Here is a 26,127-nt window from a genome sequence, read left to right as displayed (position 1 = left end):
CAGAGGCTTCAGTGCAGTCAATGACTCCATTCTGACAGCAGACTAATCTTCTTCTTCCCCCTGGCCTGCTTCCTGCCTCTAGCCTGGAATGCCCTCCCTCCTCAAATCCAAAAGACAATTACTGTCCCCACCTTCAAAGCCTTATTGCAGGCCTCCTCCAAGAGGCCTTCCCAGATTAAACCCCACTTTTCCTAATCTCCCACTCCCTTTTCCGTCTCCCTGACTGGCTCTTTTTCATCTCCCCCTACACCCAGACCCACAGCAGTTATGTATATTCCTGTAATTGTATTTATTTGTATAAATGTCTGTCTCTCCACCTCTAGACTGTGATCTCGTTGTGGGCAGGGAATATCACCATTTATTGCTGTACTGTACTTTACCAAGTGCTTAGTACAGTGGTCTGCACACAGTAAGCACTTAATATAATAATAATAATAATAATGATGGCATTTGTTAAGCGCTTACTATGTGCAAGGCACTTTTCTAAGCGCTGGGCGGGGGGGATACAAGGTGATCAGGTTGTCCCACGTGGGGCTCACAGTCTTCATCCCCATTTTACAGATGAGGAAACTGAGGCTCTGAGAAGTTAAGTGACTTGCCCAAGGTCACACAGCAGACATGTGGTGGAGCAGGGATTCGAACCCATGACCTCTGACTCCAAAGCCCATGCTCTTTCCACTGAGCCAATAAATATGATTCAATGAATGAATGAATGAAATGCCATTGTGTCGTTTGTGAACCATAGCGACTTCATAAACACACGTTCTTCAGAACATCCCATTTTCTATCATCAGGACATTCTGGTATTTGTATCCATAGAGTTTTCTTGGCAGCGGACTAATGTCTCCTGCTTCTTCATGTATTTATGGCCTCTTAAAATTGAAACTGCTAGTTAGAGTGAATGGTAACACTATAGTGGCACTCTGAAATTGTTATACTGAGAGCAAAGTAGATTGCATTTTCCCAAGCATTTAGTAATTCGCATTGCACTCAGCGGGGTCTCAATAAATAGTAGTTCTGCTACAATTGGGTTGTTTGGCACAAGACAGTGGAAAAGTCCTCCCAATTTTGTTTTAGGCCACCCAGAGTCAAACTCAAGAATGACTAGCAAAATGGGTGAGGGCACACAAACCATCACCACTAATGAATTTGGGTAGGGACCGTCTCTACATGTTGCCAACTTGTACTTCCCAAGCGTTTAGTACAGTGCTCTGAACACAGTAAGCGCTCAATAAATACGATTGAATGAATGAATGAATAACACAATTAGTTAATACCATTGGAGGTAGGGCAAATCTTTTCTGTTTAATCATCAGTGCCTGAGCAATGCTCATCCAGAACAAGAGAGCAGACATGGAGCACTCCTGTAGTCTCATGTGTAGTCTCTAAAGGACACTCACGCTCATAGACACACTCTCACTGTCAGCAGCCTCATCTTTGAACAAAACATCAACGATGATGTTGTTAAAGTGAAACTCCAAACCTTTACCCTAAGCAATGCCTTTGGCAACTAACAAAGAGGCTCCTTCCAACAGACAGAGATATAAGCTAGATCCCTACCTGCAAAGTTTTGGTAATAATAATAATAGTGGTATTCATTAAGGGCTTTCTATATGCCAAGCATTGTACAAAGGCTGGGTTAGATACAAGATAATCAGGTCAGACACAGTCTCTATCCCAGGTGGAATTCACAATCTAAGGTGGAGGGAGAACAGGTATTGAATTCCCATTTTACAGATGAGGAAACTAAGGCACCAGAAAGCTAAATGACTTACCCAAGGTCACACAACAGGCAAGTTATAGAGCCTAGAAAAGAATCCGGGTCCTCTGACTCCCAGCCCCATTCTCTTAAACTAAGCTATGCTGATGTTCCTGCTTTAATAGAATTACACCCACGACTGAAATCAACGAAACAATCAATCAATTATATTTATCGGTGTGCTGAGCACTGTTCTAAGTGCTTGGGAGAGTACAATATAACACAATTGGTAGACATGTTCCCTGCCCACTATGAGCTTACAGTGTGAAGGGGGAGACAGACTAACATAAATAAATAAATTTCAGATATCTACATAAGTGTTGTGGGGCTAAGGAAAGGGTGAATAAAGAGTGCAAATCCAAGTGCAAGGAGAATGAAGAAAGGAGGGGGAGAAGAGTAAATGAGGGCTGAGTTGGGGTAAGCCTCGTAGAGGAGAGATGTGCTTTTATTAAGGCTTTGAACATTGGGAGAGTGATCGTTTGTCACATGTCAAGAGGGAGGGTATTTCAGGTGAGAGACAGGATGTGGGAGAGAGGTCAGTGGTGAGATAGACGAGAGAGGTTCAGTAATAAAAATAATAATGGCATTTATTAAGCGCTTACTATATACAAAGCACTGTTCTAAACGCTGGGGGGAGGAATACAAGGTGATCAGGTTGTCCCACGTGGGGCTTCCAGTCTTAATCCCCATTTTCCAGATGAGGCAACTGAGGCCCAGAGAAGTTAAGTGACTTGCCCAAAGTCACACAGCTGACAAGTGGTAGAGCCGGGATTTGAACCCATGACCTCTGACTCCAAAGCCCGGGCTCTTCCCACTGAGCCACCCTGAGTAGGGTGGCATTAGAGAAGTGATGTGTGTGGGCTGGGTTGTAGAAGGAATGCAGCAAGGTAAGGTAAGAGGGGGAAGGTGATTGAGTGCTTTAGAGCCAATGGTAAAAAGTTTCTGAGCTGGAGGAGAGTGGGCAACCTTTGCAGGTTCTTGGGGAGTGGGGAAACATGGACTGAATGTTTCTGAAGAAAAATGATCTGGGAAGCCTAGCGAAGTATCAACTGGAGTTGGATAGAATGCAGGAAGGTCAGCAAGGAGGCTGATGCCGTAATCAAGGTGAGTTGGATCATCGTGGAAACAATTTGGATGAACAAACTGGGGATTTTAGGAATGTTGTGAAGGTTATACCAATAGGATTTGGAGACAGGCTAAAAAAAGCACAATAGGTCACTGGGATAGAGAGTGATTCTATTCTAACTTCGAATTTTAAATACCTCTTTAACAAGAGTTTGAAAATCACATCGTCTCAAGATATTTAAAGTACTTAATATCGTGACTAACAGACGTTATTAATGAGAGTAAAACAAAATTTGAACTCGGCTCTTTGGAAATCAAAACTACATTTCATTGGTGAGGTTGCAGGCAACATGTTGATCATTTTAACCACCAGAGGGCTTCTATTGGTTTCCACCTAGACTCAAAACATTTTCAGCTTAATGTATATATTAAGTCACCGAAAGTGAAGGTAAAGATTAAATCCAGGTGTTTGTTGCTTGTGCAAAAAGGAATTCACATAACATGCAGAATGTCATAAAATTCTAATTTTATTCAGTGTTAATTAACCTTTTTTGAAAAGAAAAATCAAGTTCAGATTAAAAATAAAGAAATCTCCTCCTCGGGATAATAATGGAGCCTTCCCATTTGTAGGATCCCCACCGCAAGGAATTTGCTTTATTTAGTAGTTCAAAACCAACAAAAAAAGCACATGTCAATCCAAGTTCTTGTGATTTATAAGGTAATGCTCACAATTTTCCATGAAATTTGGTCACCCGGACATTGCCAAGGCATAGAGTCATTTCCCTTGACAAAAGTACAAGTGCTTTACTCATTTTCCCCTTCTAACCATAATTATGAAACAACCAGAAATTAAAACCTGGTGTGTCTTGAAAGAGATTCATTCGCTTATATGAAAGAAGAAACCCAAAGCTTTCAGATCTGATTTCTAGATACCAACAGAAGTTTTACTGTCTTCAGTTAAGTAAATTTTACACGAGAATATTTAGAAAGAATAATATAAATATCCAGGAGAGGAGCATAAAAAGGTACACTACTGGGATTCCCTGTCAACTGTTAAAATTCTCTTAAAATTCATATTCTATCGATTATATCCTCCTCTGAGGAATTTTTCATGAATTGAAAGGGTCCTAACGTAGGGCTGACATAAATCCAAATTCCCAGTGGTCTCTCCCTGCATCCCCAGACGTGTTCAGAAATTCTGAAGCAGCATGACTTAGTGGAAAGACCACAGATCTGTGAGTCAGAGGATCTGGGTTCTGATTCCAGCTCTGCCCCTTGCCCCCTTGGGCAAGTCACTTTACTGTGCCCCCACTTCCTCAACTGTAAAATGGGGATTCGATACCTGTTCTCCCTCCTACTTAGACTCTGACTGCCCCATAAGGAGTAGGGACTTGTCCTTCCTGATGATTTGTATTCTCCAGGCCTTAGTATAGTGCTTGGCACCTAGGGAGCCCATAACAAATACCACAGTTATTATCGTTATTATTACAGCTAGCCCAATTTCCCACTAAAGAAAACCAACAAAGGGAAGAGAGAGCATCAGAACCCACTCTATTCTGCAGGAAGACCCCCTAAATGGGGTCAATAGGAGCTTTTTTAGTTTAAGAACAACCACTGAATGGCTCCCAGGGGCTGACACCATTCCCCAGCAGACAAGATCCTGGTGAGGAACCTCAACCCAAAAGACAAGACAGGCCTCTCCACCTCGCTTCCCAAGAGCCGTGACCGACACGGACCTGTACTGCGAGGCATCGAGAGCATTTCCAGATTGAATTCTGCAACGGCTATTAAAGATACCCAGATCACCACAGAGATGTGTTTCTCCTTTGGATGTGCTTTAAACACTTTGACCATGTGGGAGGTTTAGGCATTAGCTGCTGCGAAACTCTAATGTTACTGTAAAGTAATATCGTACCGCCATGCAGTAGCTATTTAATGTCAACCATAACCTTCATAAATGGGTTTGTAATGAGAAACCCTTGTTTGTCATAGAGAAGGTATGATTGATGCTGTCTATGAGTGAAATGAAGCCACAGTGACCATCTCAATAACACGAACAGCTGCCAAATATTCATTTAGCAGAATGAGTTTAGAAAACTTTGAGCAGATTGCTTTCACAAGGCTGCTTTCAACAAAAGGAAACATAATTAACGAGCTAATATCAGCATGTGTCTGGCTAAGCTAATGAATATCAAATTACACAGAAACCTGTATAAATCATCATTACCCTGAATTTTAATTGAACTCGCAATTAAACATGACAAATTTTATATACACTAAACCTTTAATTTATACTTTCAAATAAGGAATAATTTATCATTTTTAGTATTTCATAGTTAATTTCCCAATATGTGCACTTCTAATTAACAAGGACAGACAGGCCTTTTAAAAAACTCTTCAACAACTCCATCGGTTGCAACCATTTCCCTTTCTATACATGAAGGACTAGGAATTTCCTAGGAATTCTCATAGGAATTGGTCTGGGAGGGTCAGGATCCCACTTGGGAAGGGGTTTAGGGCAAAGTCAGAGGCTCAGGAGAGACCATCAGGAATGAAATGATGGTCTGCCTGGAAAAGGAGGGGTTTGGAGGCCAGGGATGTACCAGTGAAAGGGTCTGGTCATGCAGGTACCTAGGGAATTCATTCATTCAATCAATCCTATTTATTGAGTGCTTACTGTGTGCAGAGCAATGTACTAAGCGCTTATCAAACTACTGTTAAGCCTTGGAGCTAATCCTCTGATCTCCCATTTCTTGAGCTTTCCAAACTCCGCCTTTGCAACACTGTAGTTGAAATTCACCAGAGTGCTTGGGGGACTGAAAAAGATACTGTGGGGCCCACGGTCCCAGCCACATTGTGTACAGAGGAAGAATGTCCCTTGTTGTGATGTCATTATAACTTTTTTTGTGGTATTTGTTAAGCATTTACTACGGGCCAGGTACCGTTCGAACAGCTGGGGTAGGCACAAGGCAATCAGGTTGGACACAGTCCAGCTCCCACATGGGCTCACAGTCTTAATCCCCATTTCACAGATGAGGTTAACTGAGGCACAGAGAAGTTAAGTGACTTGACCAAGGTCACACAGCAGACAAGCGGTGGAGCAAGGATTGGAACCCAGGTCCTTCTGACTCCCGGGCCTGTGCTCTATCATTTAGGACATGCTCCTTCTTTAATTATAATTAATTCTCTAGTTTATAACTACAATACTTTTAGAAATACCACGTTTCTTAAAAGGGAGGTAGGGAAATAAAAGGTATTGCAGATTTACAAAAGCATAGAAGCACAAGATATAACTTTAAATGGCCAGCATCAGAAGTGGAATTGAATTTTTGATCCAACCCAACCCCCTAGACTAGATTTACCATGGCCATTCGAAGCATCACTTGTCTGCTGTGCGACCTTGGGCAAGTCACTTTATTTCTCTCTGCCTCAGTTACCTCAACTGTATAATAGGGATTGAGCCTGGGAGCCCCATGAGAAACAGGGACTGTGTCCAACCCGATTTGCTTGTATCCAACCCAGAGCTTTGTTCAGTGACTGGCACAGAGTAAGCACTTAACAAATTCCACAAATATTATTATCATTATTATTATCATTATCAGGCTGAAGAACATTTGGTGAGAAGGTGATCTTTTCCCAGGCTTTCTGATGTTTTTGAATTTGCAAAGCTGGCCTGCTTGCTCACCAGAGATCTCTTTCAAACCCGCAATTCTTATCGTAAGGTTTGTCATCCTGGTAGGGGAAGAGGAGAGGTTGGAATTGGCCGCCTCATGCTATTGTAGGCATGGGAGGTCAAAGCAGGGCTTTCAGCCATCAACACCAAACTGACCCCTGAGGTGTAATCCCCTGCCACTTCAGAGGAGAGATTTCGGTCATGAAACTACAAGGAGATCCAAGGCCGGCGGGATGTAGCTTTGAATGGTTGATATGCAAAGTGGAGACAACATGATCTGGATTGCTACCTAAACGTTTAGTTAAAGGTCCCTGCTCAAACTCCCAAAAAGCACCCAGGGGGCCCATGCCAAAAAGGAGACCTATAGCGATCTGTTTTCATGATACACCAAGAATGTCCACAGATGTGGGTTCCATAAAAAGGGGAGAGGGGCATACTTCTGAACGGTAAACATTTATTTTAATAGTAAATTGTGATTTATTTTTGGAGTCTCAATGACCAGATGGAACGAGCGACTAAAGTGGGATTAAGCTGGGAAATGAAACGTTTTTGCTAGAAACTCTGCTTGCCCAAGTCTATGAAGCAAAGGGACAAATATTTTCACACATTATCAGATAGCAGGCTCCACCAGAATTTACAACTGAAGGCTACCAGAATTTACAACTTGTGAAATTGTGGCTGTCTGTATTTTCTCATTACAATGTGTGCTGGCTGCAGATAGAGAGTGCACTTTTTTTCCTTCTTTCTTTTTTTTTCCTTGCCCATCTACTGTCTCACTACTTCCTAGTTAAACCTTGTCTCAAGTTATCAACACTCTCTGGAGAGATAAGCTTCTTCTCACTTACAAGCTGTCACTAATAATCGAACTTTCAAGACTCCATCTCGAAGAGAGACTACCAGAGCCACGCAGGTCACGGGAATTAACTGCCACCAGTCCTTGCAGAAAACTCGGCTCATCAATCTATAGCTTTCTCGTCATAATTAGAATAACGGCTTTGAAAATTTAGGCTGATGTTGACTCACTCTCATGCCGCAAAGAGTGCTGATTAAAATCTTGGTGTGAAAGTTAATGATAAGTGCTGGTGGCGTTGCCGTGGTGACGGGGACAAACAATTCCCTCGCTGTGACATTTTCAATGTCCTGGAGAAGAAAAACTGTCCTCTTTAGTGTGCCACCGTATGAAGCATATTTATGGCTACAGGGCTCACTGGATTGATGACTGTCGTAACATACTGTCAAATCCTTTACTGACACATTCATTTTTTTTGAGCCTCTGGTGCGGTAAGAATGAAATAAAATAATGAAAACAAAACCAAAAAAAAAAAAAAACCCCAACACTATAGCAAACCCCTGACCACAAAAATGTTCAATCAATCAATGGTATTTATTGCACAAAGCACCGTACAAGGTCAGCCAAACCCATGCAGAACACTAAAGGAACACAGAATTCTAAACCAAATGGTTGCTCTTTGGTTTTTTTTGGCCAGGCGATGTCAATGAGGTTGGATTTTATTAGCTAAGCACTAAATGAAAGCTGCTTTTTCTATCTGTCTTTGCCTATGACTTGATATCCTTGACACCAGTTCTTGGGTCACAACACATTTTATATTTTTTCAATTATTAAGTAGGATCTTTCATGACGTACCTGGAAATATGAGCGATTGATACCTGGGAAAGTGTGCTGTGCCTCTAAAAAGTTTTTCTTTCCTTTCTGGCCTGTAAAATGTCTGCTCTCAGAGAGCAAAGATCATACCTTAAAGGGCTCTAGTCCAGTTCTCCGTCTCCGCAAAGGAAAACACCAAAACCAGTTTAGACAAGTGGCCGTCTTTCTAACATTACTCTATTCAGCTTATCACAGTGAGGGACTCAACAAATAGCTCGCTAAATCTTCAATTTAATAATAACCCAGCAGTTCTGACTGATTTCAATTCTCCCAAAAAGTGGCTGCATTTGAGAGTCTCTTTATTTGATAATCAGTTCCAAAAAACTACCCTAAAGTTCTAGTATTTTTCTAGTTCTTTTGCATTCAAGGACCCTAATCATCATCATTGCTAATATTATTTTTGATAATAATAATAATATTAATGATAAGGAAATGATCTATGCAAATAGGGGAATAATTTTACCCCAATACATGTGCAGTAATAGAGCAATTTATTCAATAATGGAGCTACAAAATGATTTTTGTTTTTTATGGTTTTTCTCTTTCAAAGAGGCCAGGCATCAATAATAGCAATAATCACGAAATCAACTATGCAAATGTTAGAATCGTTTTCCTCCTAATGTGATAATTTTGCTGGCAATGGAAACACAAAATTATCTCATTTGCTTTTAAGCCACTGAGTATTTGAATGCTGTCCTATACTTGAATATGCAAAGCACATGGCTGCCCAGATGTCACAAATCTTAACTACGACATGTCGGAGACCCCGCTAGACTGTAAGTTCCTTGAGGGCAGAGATCCTTGTATTTTCCCAAGCATTAGGCTGAGTGTTCGGCACACAGTGGGTGTTCATTCAATAAATATGTGTGATTCACCCACCAATAGTGACAGCTAGCAGCCTTTCAATTTGTGTCCTAGTGCACCACTTTCTGACTTTTTCTTTATATGTCTAATCCTTTCATTCCAGCTTTTCAGAAAATTGCAGATAATCCATTGAATAGGATAATTCAGAAAGAGTCCAGCTGGAACACAGGAGGATGGACTGGATAGTCTCGCAAAGCTCCAGGAATCCAAAATCCATCAGTGGAATTTGTTGAGTGCTTACTATTGAGTGGAGAACACTGTGCTAAACGCTTGGGGGAGAAAAATTACAAAAGAATTAGTAGATACATTCTCTGCCCATACAACTGAGTTGGTAGACACCAACCCTGCCTACAAGGAGTTTAGAGTCTAAAGGAAGCTTATTCCTTTTCCTCACAGACAGAAGCGTGCTGAATCACTGCCAGTTGCCAAGAATAGGATTCAAGCAAACTTCTGATTAGAATAAAACATTTTCCCCCACCTCTCAGTTCCACCTATGACTACAATCCCATGAGTATCTTGGAAACAATGCTTTGTTGGCAGAAAGCATCAAAATCCTAGGGAAAATGGGGCAAGGAATATGGGCTAGACTTTCCATCATCATTAAAATTCTTCTTGCTGAAGCCTGAGTTTCTTAGTTTGAGGTTGCCAACTCATGGTCACTGATTTAACAGTTTCAGCTCCATTTTTCATGCCCGCACTCAATTTTTAATATATATTAACTTAAACCAAGGGAGAGATCACAGACACAGAGGGTGACAAGGTTGGAGCTAGAACTAGTCACTAAATGTTTTGGTTGACATGAACTGCAAGACCTAAATCCAGTCTTCTTCTTATGAAACTATCCTCCACTAGATTATAAATACCTTTGAAAGTACGGATTGTGTCTACTAAACACCCTTTACACTTCCCAACTCAATTAAGTGATCACATAAACAGCATGGCTTCGTGGAAAGAGCATGGTCTTGGGAGTCAGAGGTCATGGGTTCTAATCCTGGCTCTGCCATTTGTCAGCTGTGTGACTTTGGGCAAGTCACTTAACTTCTCTGTGTCTCAGGTACCTCATCTGTGAAATGGGGATTAAAACTTTGAGCCCCACGTGGGACAACCTGATAACGCTTGTATCTACCCCAGTGCTTAGAACAGTGTTTGTCACATAGTAATCACTTAAATACCATTATTATTATTATCATTATTACTATTATTATTAACACTCAATACACTTGATTGACTTGATTGACTTGTACTTCCCAAGCGCTTAGTACAGTGCTCTGCACACAGTAAGCGCTCAATAAATACGATTGATTGATTGATTGATATTCCCCTGTGTAAGGGGCAGAGGAGGAAAACTTTTTATCTAAAGATAGCAGGAAGACCAACATACAAATGCTTTGCTGTGGGACTAGGATGCAGGTGAAGAAACAGACACTCCATGAACTGAAAGATTGAGGTTTTTTTCAGAGAAATCCCAGTTCCTACACAAAAATTTTACATCTACTGCTGCGTCCAAAACATACGGAAAAGCAAAAAGTCATTTGGATTCTGCTGAAGCAGGCTCTGACTTCTCAATGCCATCGACCCCCGGCCCACGTCATCCCCCGGGCCTGGAATGCCCTCCCTCTGCCCATCCGCCAACCTAGCTCTCTTCCTCCCTTCAAGGCCCTGCTGAGAGCTCACCTCCTCCAGGAGGCCTTCCCAGACTGAGCCACTTCCTTCCTCTCCCCTTCGTCCCCCTCTCCATCCCCCCATCTTACCTCCTTCCCTTCATCACAGCACCTGCATATATGTATATATGTTTGTACATATTTATTACTCTATTTATTTATTTATTTTACTTGTACATAGCTATTCTATTTATTTTATTTTGTTAGTATGTTTGGTTTTGTTCTCTGTCTCCCCCTTTTAGACTGTGAGCCCACTGTTGGGTAGGGACTGTCTCTATATGTTGCCAATTTGTACTTCCCAAGTGCTTAGTACAGTGCTCTGCACATGGTAAGTGCTCAATAAATACGATTGATGATGATGATGATGACCTCATTAAGTTTTGTAATGACCAACGCCATAAGGAAAGAATCCTCAAATGATATTGCTGTTCCTGTGGTATGCACATGGAAGCTCTCCATCCACAAATTTAAAAAGAGGTGGCAGCGTGTCCTAGTAGACAGAGCACGGGCATGGGAATCAGAGGACCAGGGTCCTAATCCTGGCTCCACAACTTGCCTATTGTATTACCGTGGGCAAACCACTTAACATCTCTGGACACACTCTCCTCATTTGTAAATTGGGGATTCAATACCTGTTCTTTCTCTTCGACCGTGAGTCCCATGTGGAGCAGGGACTGCTACCAACCTGATTCTTTTGTCTCTACCCCAGTGCTTGATACAGTGTTTAGCCCATAGTAAGTGCTAAATAAACACCATTTTTTAAATTATTCCTGATATTATTAGGTGAAAATGCTCCAGTTGTGTTGTCCACCCATGTTGTGTAGGCCAACAGAGTAAGAGATTATGGGTCAATTGGAAGATCCAACTGATGCTGAGTTCAGATTAGCTCATAGGTGATAGTCTTCCTGATGGTCCTTTGAAATCAGTACTTGTCCTAGAGGTTCAGTGGCTCTGTCCATGTGTTCCTTCATGCTAAATATTTCCTAGGTCCCCTTTCCACCACTAATCTGATCCTCACTCACTGGAATAGATTAAAGTGTAATGTGAATCTCCTTTCCAAGTTTTCAGGCTGTTGCTTGTGTCACACACCTCATGATGATGACGATGGCATTTATTAAGCGCTGCCTATGTGCAAAGCACCATTCTAAGTGCTGGGGAGGTTACAAGGTGATCAGGTTTGTCCCACAGGGGCCTCACAGTCTTAATCCCCATTTTACAGATGAGGTAACTGAGGCCCAGAGAAATTGAGTGACTTGCCCAAAGTCACACAGCTGGCAATTGGCGAAGCAGGGATTTGAACCCATGACCTCTGACTCCAAAGCCCGAGCTCTTTCCACTGAGCCACGCTGCATGTCACGTGGAATCCTGGGAGACATGCATTAATGCAATTGGACTACACACACTAACTTACAGAGGGCTGCATGAAAACTCTGCATTTCTCAAAAGATCGTCAATTTAAAAAGGGAAAAAAGGAAACTCCAGCAGTCAGGTTTAATTTATTCATGGCCATCAGTTTTTCTTGTCCTATTAGTTGTCATTATAGCAACACACTCTTGAGCAAAATACCAGAAGCCTTCATTAGGATCATTAACATAATTTGATAACTGATGATATTTGATTTCTGACTTTTGAACTTTGACTTGAAGCTTGATGTAAGATGTGTGGGGTGTTTTTTTTTTTCTTCCCATGAATATTTCACTTTGTATTTCTTTGTTAACTATAATTAATATTCACATTAGTCACAAGTTGTATTATTTGGAAAAGTGGTAGCGGTGATTAAAAAATGTGACAAAGATACACACATGTCTTTTTCTCTAAAATGACAATCATAAATTAAGTTTTGTAGACAATAAATGAAATGACAAGCATGTTTCAGTTTTACAGCCAGGACAGCTTTGGTTACAGCAGTGCCTCTTAGAAAAGTCAATATAAATTCGTTTTAAAAAATGCAGGATTATTCAGGCCCGAGTGAAATCTCAAAAGGCATGAACATATAATTTAAGTTTAGAAAAAGTCAGGCTTTCCTCTCTTCACTTATCCTACTGAAGCAAGGGGTAGGGAAGACACCCATATCTTGGAGACAATGCAGGCTGAGAAGACACATGGTGAAGGGGGAGAAGAACAACAGCATTTATTCCTCTCTAATCAGTCTTTCCTGCCTCATACTGAATAAACAAAGACTTTCTACAATGCAATTTCGAAGACTTGATGAAGATTTACATTAGCTAGGGACCGTCTCTTTATGTTCCCAACTTGTACTTCCCAAGTGCTTAGTACAGTGCTCTGCACACAGTAAGTGCTCAATAAATATGACTGAACAAATGAATGAGCAGAATAACCAGATTTTGCTTAGGCATTATCTTCCTATGTGATGGCAGTCCTGAAGAAATCCAGAAGAAATGTCATTATAGTCACTAGCTTTGAGGAGAAAGGTGAAAGAGCTGACTATGCAAACTCTCCACTGTTATTAAGGGTCTACCAGAATTCTCAGGGACAGGCTCCTGAATGTTATCATTTACCCATCCCGTCTTGAACTACTCTATGGCCTACGATAGGGCAAAATAGAGAATTGTACACACTCATGGTACAGCATGATAGAACAAGAGCATTTGTCACCATCGGCAAAATTAGGTTCTGGCAAAAACTAAACCAATTAGACTGTCTAGATAAGTAAATTCAGTTTCTAAGTTTGAGTCAGTGCTGAAGGAACCTTTCCCCCCTTCTCCCATCATCACTGGTATAAATCAGTTTTCTATGCCATCATGCTGAAGGATTCAACAAGCACCTAGAAGTTTTTGCCAGAATTCATAGTTGATATGCCAGAAAACTTTCAACTCACAGGCTACGTGTATTGTCCGAAAGCATATATCCATCATAATGAAGGCTGGACACTATAAGTCCCCAAAACACCTAGTTTGGTTTGAATTCAGATGCCATACAGGCACTGCACTGCCTTTGAGAGTATAGAGTAGCTTTCTCAATTTGTTTTTCCACTTCTCTGTTCATTCTAGCATCACTAGAGAATGTGCTAAACTGGCAGCTGAATTGTGATAGGATACAGCTCTATGGCTAATGTTGACCCTTGGATGCTTGTAGGTTTGTTAGGTATATAACCTGGGTCCTTTTTAGGGCTTTGCTAATTCCCACAGTGGTTCCTAATCTTAAGCTTGATTTGTTGTACATGTGCTTCCAGAGCACAGTCATCAGCCTAAATTAACTCCTGTATATATGAGTCAAAATTTTGGATGATGTTCTCAATCTGTTTTGTTGCATTTCTGAGAGAATAGAATTACATTCTGACATCAGCTTCAGTACTGCTTATTCTATCACTAAAGAACTTGATCTAGACGGTCATCATTCATTTTCCTTGGTAACGGGGAAGAGATTTGTCAAGTCTCCTTTCAATTCTAAAGTGCCCAGCCACCTCATTGTGGAGAAGTCTTAGGATCTTGATAAACTTTTGCCAGACAGCAAAACATTTTCAGTAATTGACACAGTCCAGGCCTACTGATGATACAAAAAACAAAAAATCTACCAATTATTTAATGAGTCTTAATAGAGTTCCCTGCATCTCTCCCATACTTAATATGCTGCAAAGATTGTGTCTCCTCTTTCTCGCTGTTTTCTAAAGCCAAAGCATAGATTCTGAGAGCACCTGTTCAAATTTTTGTTCGGTAATAAGATCCGGAAGGCTCAGATGATACACAAGTACACACATACATATCTATGAATAAATACAGTTACACAAAACCTTAAATGATGTGGCATAGGAGTGGAGAGTTGGGAACTTGCTGCAGAAGAAAGACCAGCATGTTGTACTAATAATAATAACAGTAATGCTAAAGCGTGGCTCACTGGAAAGAACACAGGCTTGGGAGTCAGTCATGGGTTCTAATCCCGGCTTCACCACTTGTCAGCTGTGTGACTTTAGGCAAGTCACAACTTCTCTGGGCCTCAGTTACCTCTTCTGTAAAATGGGGATTAAGACTGTGAGCCCCAAGAGGGACAACCTGATTACCTTGTATCCACCCCAGTGCTTAGAACAGTGTTTGGTACATAGTAAGCGCTTAACAAATGTCATCAATATTATTTATTATTATATGGTATTTTCTAATCACTCACTATGTACCAAGCACTCTTCTAAACACTATATAAACTAATCAAGCTGGACACATTCCCTGTCTCACATGGGGCTTCTAGTCTAAGAAGGAGGGGGAACAGATATTGATTGCCTGTTTTACAGGTCAGGAAACAGAGGCACAGAGAAGTTAAGTGACTTGTCCCAGCTCACACAGTAGGCTCATGGCAGAGCTAGGATCAGATCTGAGATCCTCTGATTCCCAAGCCCAAGGTCACAGTGCTCTCCAACAATGTACAGTTTGGGGTACAACAATTAGAAATTTAAAAAACTCTTACAACAGAAGCTTTGAGAAAATCTCAACCCAAGGAAGGAGAAACAAAAAGAGGTGCCAAACATTGTAAGTAGCAGCAGGTACAAAGGTGTAGGAAGAGGCAATCTTTAAGTGCACCAATGTAGGAGCTTTTGTCAATGAACATAACTCTTATCAGCCACTCTCAGACACACAGATCAATCCTTACCAAAGCATCGTCTTTGAAACCAAAGAGGAGGGCCATATACAGAGTTGCCCTTGCTACTGAAAAGTACACGGTTATTAATAACAATAATGATAATAATAATAATTGTGGTACTTGTTAAGTGCCAACAATGTGCAAGGCACTGTACTAAGCACTGGGGTGGATACAAGCAAATCGGATTGGATACAGTCCTGTGCCACGTGCGGCTCACAGCCTTAATCCCCATTTTACATTTATTCATTCACTCAATTGCATTTATTGAGCACTTACTGTGTGCAGAGCACTGTACTAAGCACTTGATAGAGTACAATACAACAGTAAACAGACACATTGCCTGCTCACAGTGAGCTTGTAGTCTGCACTTACAGATGAGGTAACAGGCACAGAGAAATGAAATGACTTACCCAAGATCATAAGGCAGACTAGTGACAGAGCCGGCATTAGAACCCAGATCCTTCTACAAAGGCCGTGCTCTATCCAGTAGGCACTTCCAGCTCTATGTGACACCTAAACTTCAAGTCCCGGAGAAAACTGGGGGACCTCTACTGAAAATGCTCCAGCCTAAAAGCTAAGGCCTATCGTTTACCATGAGCCACAGGTTTAGAGTGAGCTGTGGCCTGGTGCAAAGCAGCCACAGTTTACCTGGATAAACACAATTCCTGGACATTTGGCAGAATTCAGGTGGCCTACAAAATTCAGAGACCTACCCAGCTGATGCAGAACATGGTCAGTTCACCCAGATATAAATTATATTAGTACATTTTCCTGATGCAGCACTAAATTGTTGACTATTCCCCCACAATCACATTCATATGTGAATGTAGAGATAAAAAGTACAGCCAGCTCTCCCTTTTTTTTTTTTCCCAATTCTCAAAGGAATTTTCTCCACAGTGTACTGTGGTCCACAATTTGCTTTTTAAAGGCACTATTTTGATCCAAAAGAAGTACTTGAGGGAATCAGGAACCATAAACACCTCCTTTTTCAAGAATTTGTTTCCTTTTCCCCAGCCTGTAATTTAACTCTGACTGGCACCACTCAAATTGATTGTGCTGCAAACTTCATGTGAGGTGGCTCCAGCTTGGAGCAAATTTTTATGACCAAGTTAGAAATCCCTTCAAATAACATTTTAGGAGGGAAAGTTTGACAGACTTAACTCTTGTGGTGCAAATATGCCACAATGACGTAGCAATTAGTTATTCAAAGTACGGTAAGGGATTACAAGCTTTTTCAAGTCATTTCATAAATATGTCCTATTCTGGTATACAATCTGTAATTATACCATTCTTATTCAACTCTAAACTTCCTGGGTATGATTTATATCTCATTGAAAGCAACACAAAAGTATTTGCTTTCTGAGAGGAAGAGCTCCCTTTCCGACCTTCAAGATTCACGCACATCAAAGCTCGTGAGCTACTGTTATGCCTAACCAATGTAAATAAAATCACACACAAATGTTCATGCAAATTAACAGAGATCCATCAAAATGCATTCATCTTCTGGGTTTGATGTGGATTTGCCTAGTGTTCCCATAAGAACCTTTCCTTTAAGTCAAATATATATCCCATGTATAACAGTGGGCGGGGATCCTGTCTACTGTCTCCAAGGTATGGGACTCTCTAAAGAGCTTAGTACAGTGCTCTGCACAAAGTAAGCACTCAGTGAAACTACTGATAGGTTGACTAGGGAAAAACAAATTCCATGTTTCTATGTGGGGTCAGCTGGTGCACAGAAGGGCCCATGCCCTAGATTTGTTGGCTCTGGTACAAATCTAAGAGAAAAGGGCCTAGGCAGCTTGAATATTTTCTCTAATTCCTGAAGATGAACATGGGGAAGCCAGCATTCTGCGTGTCTGAAGGGGTGACACACGATTAAGAGGAATTGGTCTTAAATTTCAATGGAGGAATTTGGATTGGTTGTAAGGAGGTTGACCCTCTCAGGGTCACATCTAGAGAGTTTGCAGTACCCTTCCAGTCACGGCTATGGGAGGAAGAGTCAAGCGGAGGCATATCCATTCCACTCCTAGCTTGGCCAGTGGCTAGCGAGTGGAAGGCAATCTGCTACAAGTCAAAACTCACCCAGTGTTGGGCAGCAGCTGCATGGGAGTCGAGAGCAGAGATTCAAGTTTACTACATGGAAAGAGGCAATGGTAAACCACTTCAGTATTTTTTTACCAAGAAAATCCTATGGATACACTACCAGAACGATTGCAGATGGAGAGTGGGGTGATCTGGGAGAGATGTGAGCCCACTGTTGGGTAGGGACTGTCTCTATATGTTGCCAACTTGTACTTCCCAAGCGCTTAGTACAGTGCTCTGCACACAGTAAGTGCTCAATAAATACAATTGATAGATAGATGTGTCCCTGGTGTTGCTTTGGGTCGGAAACGACTCTACAGCAAAAGACAAGACAAGCAAAAAGTAAGGAGGGTAGGCAACTGAATAAAGTAATGGAGAATGTCCCTCCCTGCAGTCTTGAAAAATAAACAATGCAATTTGTTCCCTTATAATTTAGAGGACATGGTTTGGGGAAGCCCAGATTAAGGAAAACTTGTGTTGTGATAATAATAATAATAATGGCATTTATTAAGTGCTTACTATGTGCAAAGCACTGTTCTAAGTGCTAGAGCATTGTGGCCTTGGCTGCCGTCACACAGAAGGGCACAACTCTTTCTTCTGGTATCACATCAAATTTCTCCAAATTCTGACATCACAGAAAACCCTTTCCAGATCAGTCATTCAGTCATCGGTATTTTGGGGTGCTTACTTGGTGCACAGCACTGCAGAAGCAGCGTGGCTCAGTGGAAAGAGCACGGGCTTTGGAGTCAGAGGTCATGGGTTCAAATTCCGGCTCCTCCAACTGTCAGCTGTGTGACTCTGGGCAAGTCACTTAACTTCTCTGGGCCTCAGTTACCTCATCTGTAAAATGGGGATTAAAACTGTGAGGCCCCCTGTGGAACAACCTGATCACCTTGTAACCTCCCCAGCGCTTAGAACAGTGCTTTGCACATAGTAAGTGCTTAACAAAATACCATCATTATTATTACTAAGACCGTGGAAGAGTACTGTGTAACAAAGTTGATAAAGTCCCTGCCCACAAGAAGATTAGAGTCTAGAGATTACAATCTAGCAATAGACATGTGTTGTCAGAATAATGTTCCCAAATTTTCTAACTGCATTCTCTCCAAAAGAGGTAGCTTACATTTTCCAAGTAATAATGATAATAATAATTATGGCATTTGTTAAATTATTACTATGTGCCTAGCACTGTACTAAGTGCCAGGTACTTATGCTCTGTACCCATTAAGTGCTCAATAAATTTGACTGATCGATTGACAGCAATGCAGAGAATAATCTTCTATGATGACACTTGTCTGCTTTGTGACTTTGGGCAGACAGTTCACTTTTCTGTGCCTCAGTGATCACATCTGTAAAATGGGAATTAAGACTGTGAGCCCCATGTTGGACAAGAGACATTTCCAATACAATTTGCTTGTGTTCACCCCAGTGCTTAGTTCAGTGCTTGGCACGTAGTAAATGCTCAACAAGTACCACAATTGTTATTACTATTATGATAGTACCTGAGAGATGAATCTCATGTCCCATGCAAATGGTTAAGTCCACTCGCAAAGCATGGCAACTTTTACCATGCCCTCCCAGTCAGAGTAGGCTACAACCCCCCATTGTAGCATCAGTCTTATTATCCCTTTTCCACTCACAGGAACTAACCGATATCCATACCTTGAGCAAAGCATGAGTTGAAAGTTTGAGGCCAAAGGAATTTTAAGGTACATTACTTTGATTTTTCAATTAAATACTTTAATTTAAACTTTGATTCTCAGTAAAGGAATGTTGATCGAAAAATGTGCTTTTCATTGGAAAACTATTACAAATTCGAAGAAGAATATTTAGGTCTATTATTATCCCAAACACATAGACAGAGATAATTATTATACATGGGGTTGCCCAGGTACTGCTTCAGAGCCAGGCTGGGTGCCTGTTAATGTTGAAAACACTTCAGCATTTCTATGGGAAAAAAACTTAATTTCAAAGATTTATGACCAATGTAAATCTAACTTGTACAGAAGCCTGGTGCTAAATTACTTTGCCCAATAGCAATTTTAAAGTTTTGGACTAAATGCCTTTTATTTAACTTTACAGACAAAAAGTGGAGTAGAGCAAAGCCTAGGATGGGTAATACTGGTGATGATGATGGCAATAATGATAATAATTAATAATGATAATAATAATATTTGTTAAGCACTTACTATGTGCCAAGCAGTATATTATACTATCTCAGCTATGAGAGGAGGAGAAAGAACAGGTATTGAACCCCTTGACTTACCCCAGGTCCCAGATCAGCCAAGGGGCAGATCCAGGGCCACAGAAATTCATGTCTTACAATAATATCTTAATCAATCAATGGTATTTACAGAGCCCTTATGGTATGTAGTGCAATGTATTAAGCACTTGGGAGAGTACAACACAACTGAACTAGCTGACACATTCCCTGCCCATAGCAAGCGTACTATCTTGAGGGAGAGACAGACATTAACATGAATTAATAGTTTATAATATATAAATTACTTTAGAAAATAAATTTCTGAAAGGCAGTCCATCAGACTGTTGCATATTCTTTCCTATCATAGAATACCCTTGAACGTGAGGTGGAAGTAGTTGGTAAATACGCATGACTAAAGATAATTTCCTGGTACAAAACCTAGGCTGAGCAGACACATGATGATAACAATGATAATGATGGCATTTGTTAAGCACTTGCAATGTGTTAAGCACTGTTCTAAGCACTGGGGGGATACAAGGTGATCAGGTTGTCCCACGTGGGGCTCACAGTCTTCACCCCCATTTTACAGATGAGGTAACTGAGGCTCAGAGAAGTGAAGTGACCTGCCCAAGGTCACACAGCATACATGTGGGGAGCCGGGATTAGAATCCATGACCTCTGAGTCCCAAACCCGGGCTCTTTCCACTGAGCCATGTTCCTTCCCCGTGATGCCTTCTTATGTCATAAAAGATTTCCCTATATATGATGGCATTTGTTAAGTGCCTACTATGTGCCAAGCACTGTTCTAAGCACTGACTATACAGTACATAGAGTCACTTTTCTTTAACCTTCATTACCTGTATATATGTCTGTACAAATTTATTACTCTATTTTACTTGTACATATTTACTATTCTATTTATTTTATTTTGTTAATATGTGTTGTTTTGTTGTCTATCTCCCCGTTCTAGACTGTGAGCCTGCTATTGGGTAGGTACTGTCTCTATATGTTACCAACTTGTACTTTCCAAGCGCTTAGTACAGTGCTCTGCACACAGTAATCTCTCAATGAATACGATTGAATGAATGAATGAATGAATTATGACATCAATTTGGGGGAGCTTTTATTAAGTATATCCTGCAAGTTTAAACAGGGGATCACTGACAAAACTCTTTACTGCACATGGGTGACTGAGAAGCAGTGAGGCCTACTGGAAAGAGTACGGTCCTGGGAGTCGACAAATCTGGTTTCTATACCCAACTTGTCACTTGCCTGTGGTGTGATCCTACATAGGTTATCTAACTTCTTTCCGTTTCAGTTTCTGCAACTATAAAATAGGGATTCAATAACAGTTCTATCTCCTATTTTGATTGTGAGCTGGATGTGAGACAGGGACTGTGTGCAAGCTGATTAATTTGTATCCAATATATCCCAGCGTTTAGTACATTGCCTGATGCACAGTAAGCCTTTTAGTAATAATAACAATAATAATGGCATTTATTAAGTGCTTACTATGTGCAAAGCACTGTTCTAAATGCTAGGGAGGTTACAAGGTGATCAGATTGTCCCACGTGGGGCTCACAGTCTTAATCCCCATTTTACAGATGAGGGAACTGAGGCGCAGAGAAGCTAGGTGACTTGCCCAAAGTCACAGAGCTGACAATTGGTGGAGCCGGGATTTGAACCCATGACCTCTGACTCCCAAGCCCGGGCTCTTTCTACAGAGCCACACTGCTTATCTTACAAATGCCACAATTATTACTGAAGTGCGCTCATCCTCCCCTGTACTCATCTTTAAAAATGATAAATCTCCAGAACTAGAGGGCCTCATAGGCCCACCAGTACATAAGCATATCATTTAACATGCCTTAGAAGCCCAGCCATCCTGTTTCCTAATTAGCACTTTAATTCCCTCTTGAAAATGGCACAAATGGCCAAACAGCATTTCGGGAATTCCTGAGGTTTGCCATTAGAAAGCACTGCTATGGTGGTATCTGCTCGATGTGAATTGTGTGGTCAGAGCATTAATTAATCAAAACCTCAGCCCTTTTTTCTAGGACCTAACATTACAAATGTCACCCATCACAGGGTTGCCAGATTTCATTTTTGAGAATACAGGAAATCGATGGCCACCTGGCTTCACCTCCCCTTTGCTCTTGTGCAGAGGCAGGGCTCTCCCTAAGGAGAAGATGCAATTAGATGGCTCCTTTTGACAGAACCTTCTGGGAAAATGGTCCAAAGCAATCGAATTCAGGACAATCCCACCTATCAGGGAAACAGCATGGTCCAGTGGAAAGAGAATGGTCTTGGAAGTCAGAGGACCTGTGTTCTAAATCCCAGCTCCACTGCTTGTCTGCTCTGTCCCTTAACTTCTCTGTGCCTAAGTTTCCTCATCTGCAAAATGTGGATTCAAAATCTCTTCTCCTTCCTACTTAGAATTTGAACCCCAAGTGGAACTTAATTACCTTGTATCTACCCCAACGTTTAATATAGTGCTTAGCTCAGAGTAAACTCTTAACAAATACTGCAATTATCCAGGATCTGTGGCAAACCATACACACATCCTCACCACATGTCCTGATCGCACGTGTAACATGGACAACAAATAAGGCTAGGAGGCACAGTAAATGCCTGAGTAGAGAATGGAAACCATCACTGATTATATTCTGGGCTCCCTAAACACTCCTTGGTGCCTGTTCTCTGGCAATTTTTAAAAATGTTTGGTCACAATCATTTCTGAATGTGTTTTGGCCTGAGGAGGGGACAGAACAACCAGGATAACCCTGGTAATACTTTTTTCATCATCATCATCATCATCAATGGTATGTATTGAGCACTTACTGTGTGCAGAGCACTGTACTAAGTGCTTGGAAGAGTATAACACAACAGGATTGGTAGGCACAATCTCTCCTGACAAGGAGCCAACAGTGTAGAAGGGGAAACAGTCAGTTGGTATTTATTGAGCACTTACCATGTGAAAAAAAAAACTTGGGAGAGTCCAATATAGCAGAGGCGCTTACCGTCTAGTGCCCTAATTCACAGATCCACTAATTGGGGTACAGTAGGCAAGCTTCAGAGAGACCCTTTCCAGAGCCCCGATGAGGGAATTTGTAGAAAGCCAAACAAAAGGAAGCTAAAAGAGAAGCTTGTGATACATTAGCAGCTGCTATTACCATCCTACCATAGCCAAAAGTAAGAGGCTATTAAACATAATACATAAAATAACATTTAGTGAGAAACTGAGATAATTACTTAGTAAAAAGGACATTGAGGCAGGTTCTAAGCCATTGCACTGAATTGGGAATGGTATTACTTATGTCTTAAGTTAAATTGAGTAAAACTTCCTAAGCACTCCCTTAAAGAACACCTGTAAGTAATGAGTTGGAATACCTCATTCATCGTGGTTTGTTCTACAGTTCCAGTGATATGAAGAAGCCTGGAATATTACCTCCTTTTACCAAGTCATCGTGTTCAACTCTAGCTTCAGTGTGACAAACACACTCGGCCGTGCTCAGGTATATGACTCAAATGTGTATGATCAGTCTAGGAGAAATGTTTTTCTCCAGCCACAGGACTCACCCCAGGGAACACATCCTTAAATTTCCTTGGGGAAGTAGGTTTTACCATGTGGAAAATCAAGCTCCTTAAATAAGGGTTGGGAGGGAAGAGAGAAATTCTTCACTTTTTTTCTGGGATAATTTATTAATCTTCATTTCCCAAATGTCCACTAATGAACATCAACTCCACCTATGCAATTTCCATAGTCATTAAGTCCCCATTTAATAAAAAAAAGACTGCCTATGCAATATCCTGGTTTAAAAATAAGAACCCCAAAGTTCACCATTTTCTGAACGAATAGTGCAGAAATTTGACCCTGAATGACAACTTCCACAGGAAGCACATTCCCTTCCCAACTCCAGCTATTTCTTTTAACACCACTGTTTTATATCAGTTGTGCTTTCAAATAGCAGAGAGATGTCACTGGTGATGCCAAACAGTATGAAAGGTGTATATATCTATAATTCTATTTATTTGTATTTTTGCCTGTTTACTTGTTTTGATGTCTGTCGACCCCACTTCTAGACGGTAAGCCCAGCGTGGGCAGGAATTGTCTCTCTTTATTGCTGAATTATACTTTCCAAGTGCTTAGTACAGTGCTCTGCACACAGTAAGTGCCCAATAAATATGGTTGAATGAATAGAGGAGAGGAGACAGACATCAAATCAAATAAATAAAATTACAAATATATATATAAGTTCTGTGGGGCTGGTGGGGGTACGGGAAAGAGCAAAGGGAGCAACTCAGGGCAATGCAGAAGGGAGTGGGAGATGAGGAAAAGTGGGGCTTAGTATGGGAAGGCCTCTTGGAGGAAATGTGCCTTCAATAAGGCTTTTAAGTTGGGGAAAGTAATTGTCTATCCTTCATTCTGCTGCCCAGATGACTTTTATAAAACATCATTTTGGGCACTTTCCCCATTCCTCAAAAGCCTCCAACTGCAAATACGCTGATCCAAGTACTTACCCTATCCCACCTTGACTACTGCATCAACCTCCTTGTTGACCTCCCTGCCTCCTGTTCCTCCCCACTCCAGTCTTTATTTTCAATCTGCTTCCTGGATCATTTTTCTAAAAAAAAAACCTCAGTCCATATTTCCCCACTCCTCAAGAACTGCCGGTGGTTACCCATCCACCTCTGCATCAACAGAAACTTCTGACCTTTAGCTTTAAAGCACTCAATCAGCTTGCCCACTCCTACCTTACCACACTCATCTCCTATGACACCCCAAGCTCATACTTTTCACTCCTTAAGCATCAGCTTGATCACTGTACCCCAATTTCATCTATCTCATTACTCACCCTTTACCCACATCCTCCCTCTGGCCTGGAACTCCCTCCCCCACCATATTTGCTAGACCACCACTCTCCCCTCCTTCAGAGCCTTATTAAGTTCACATCTCCTCCAAGAGGCCCTCCGCAATTAAGCCCTCCTTTCCCTAACACCCTCTCCCTTCTACATCATTTATGCTCTAGGATCTGTACCCTCTGGACACTTGATATTTACCTTACCCTCAATCCCACTGCACTTATTTACATATCCATACACTTATTCATATTAATGTCTGTGTTGTCCTCTATACTGTAAGCTTTTTGTGAGCAGAGAATGTGCTTACCAACTCTGTTGCATTGTAATACTATTAACTGTAGTATTTGTTAAGCAATTACTATGCATCCAGCACTAAACTGTGAGCCCCATGTGGGAACTGATCATCTTCTATCTGTATTAAATGCTGTGGTAGATTTTGGAGGGAGTCTAGAACACTTCCTCCTGAGATAAGTGTATAATAGTGGATTGGACTAATTTTTAAAAATTAGGAGAAAGAGATTGGGCAGGGAACATGTCTATCAAGTCTATTACCCTGAACACTCCCAAATGCTTTAAAACAATGCTCTGCACATGGTAAGTGTACAGTAAATATGACTGATTTGATTGAGGGAAGATAAAGTCATTCAGTTTGAGACTAAGTAAATTGGAGGTGCCAACAGGACATCCAAGTGGAGATATCCTGGTGGCAAAAAGAAATGCAAGATCGTGGGTTAGAAGATTATCAGGTCCCACATGGGGCTCACAAGTTAGTTCTGGACACATGTTAATAGCTTAACAATTCCCTCACTCCCTTATGGGAAGGGAACATGTCTACCAACTCTGTTGAATAGTTTACTCTCAGAATCTCTTAGTACAGTGCTCTGCACACAGTAAATGCTCAATAAATGTGACTGATTGATTGACTACTTCCCTTCTTTCAATTCCCACAGGCAATATATTGCCAAATTCTACTGGTTCTTCCTATCCAACATCTCCCAGATCTGTCTCTTCTTCACCACCCTATCAGCTGCTGTGCTGATATATTCTCCATGCCTCTTCGCTGAGCCTCTTTCCTCTCCAATCGAACCCAATATATGATATGAGGATCATCTTGGCACATTAAGAACACATCTCCCTCCTCATCAAAATCCTTCACTGGTTCCCCATGTCTGTCCACATAAAGCGAAAATCTCTCACAATAGTCTTCAATGCTCTCCACCAACTCACTCCAAGGTAAACTTTTAACTGTACCTCACTCTCGACTCTCCCACGTACATGCCACCACTCATCCTCCAACTTGGCACTCCCTGCCCACTAAATCCATCAAACCACAAATTCAAATGCCTCCTTCAAGCTTTCCTCTTCCAACATGCCTTCTCTATTATTAGCATTACTATGGTCCTAGCATCTAAAGCCATGTAAACACATCAGCCAACTCTAGCAGTTGTAGACCTACTTATTCATTCATTCAATCATATTTATTGAGTGCTTACTGTGTGCAGAGCACTGTACTAAGCGCTTGGGAAGTACAAGTTGGCAACATATAGAGACGGTCCCTACCCAACAGTGGGCTCACAGTCTAGATACATAATTTAAGTGGACATTCAATTGTTTATTTTGAATATCCCATAAATACTTTTATGTTTGCCGACTATTTGAAAATGTAAGCTCCTTGTAAGAAGCAGCATGGTTTAGTGGAAAGAG

At 41.2% G+C, this 26,127-nt stretch overlaps 1 protein-coding gene and 1 non-coding gene across 3 annotated transcripts in view; one reads left to right on the top strand and one right to left on the bottom strand.

Moving 5' to 3' along the window:
• The window catches only part of LRMDA (leucine rich melanocyte differentiation associated), a 1,241,311-nt gene that overhangs the window by 695,062 nt on the left and 520,122 nt on the right, over positions 1 to 26,127 (bottom strand). The gene's annotated exons all lie outside the window — the stretch shown is intronic.
• On the top strand, positions 17,210 to 17,347 carry LOC119926367. The gene has a single exon (XR_005450249.1). It is a non-coding gene; the product is annotated as a small nucleolar RNA SNORA7 (small nucleolar RNA).

Source organism: Tachyglossus aculeatus, chromosome 3 (genome assembly GCF_015852505.1).
Source record: "Tachyglossus aculeatus isolate mTacAcu1 chromosome 3, mTacAcu1.pri, whole genome shotgun sequence".
NCBI lineage: Eukaryota > Metazoa > Chordata > Mammalia > Monotremata > Tachyglossidae > Tachyglossus > Tachyglossus aculeatus.
This window is presented reverse-complemented; position numbering and strand designations above follow the sequence as displayed.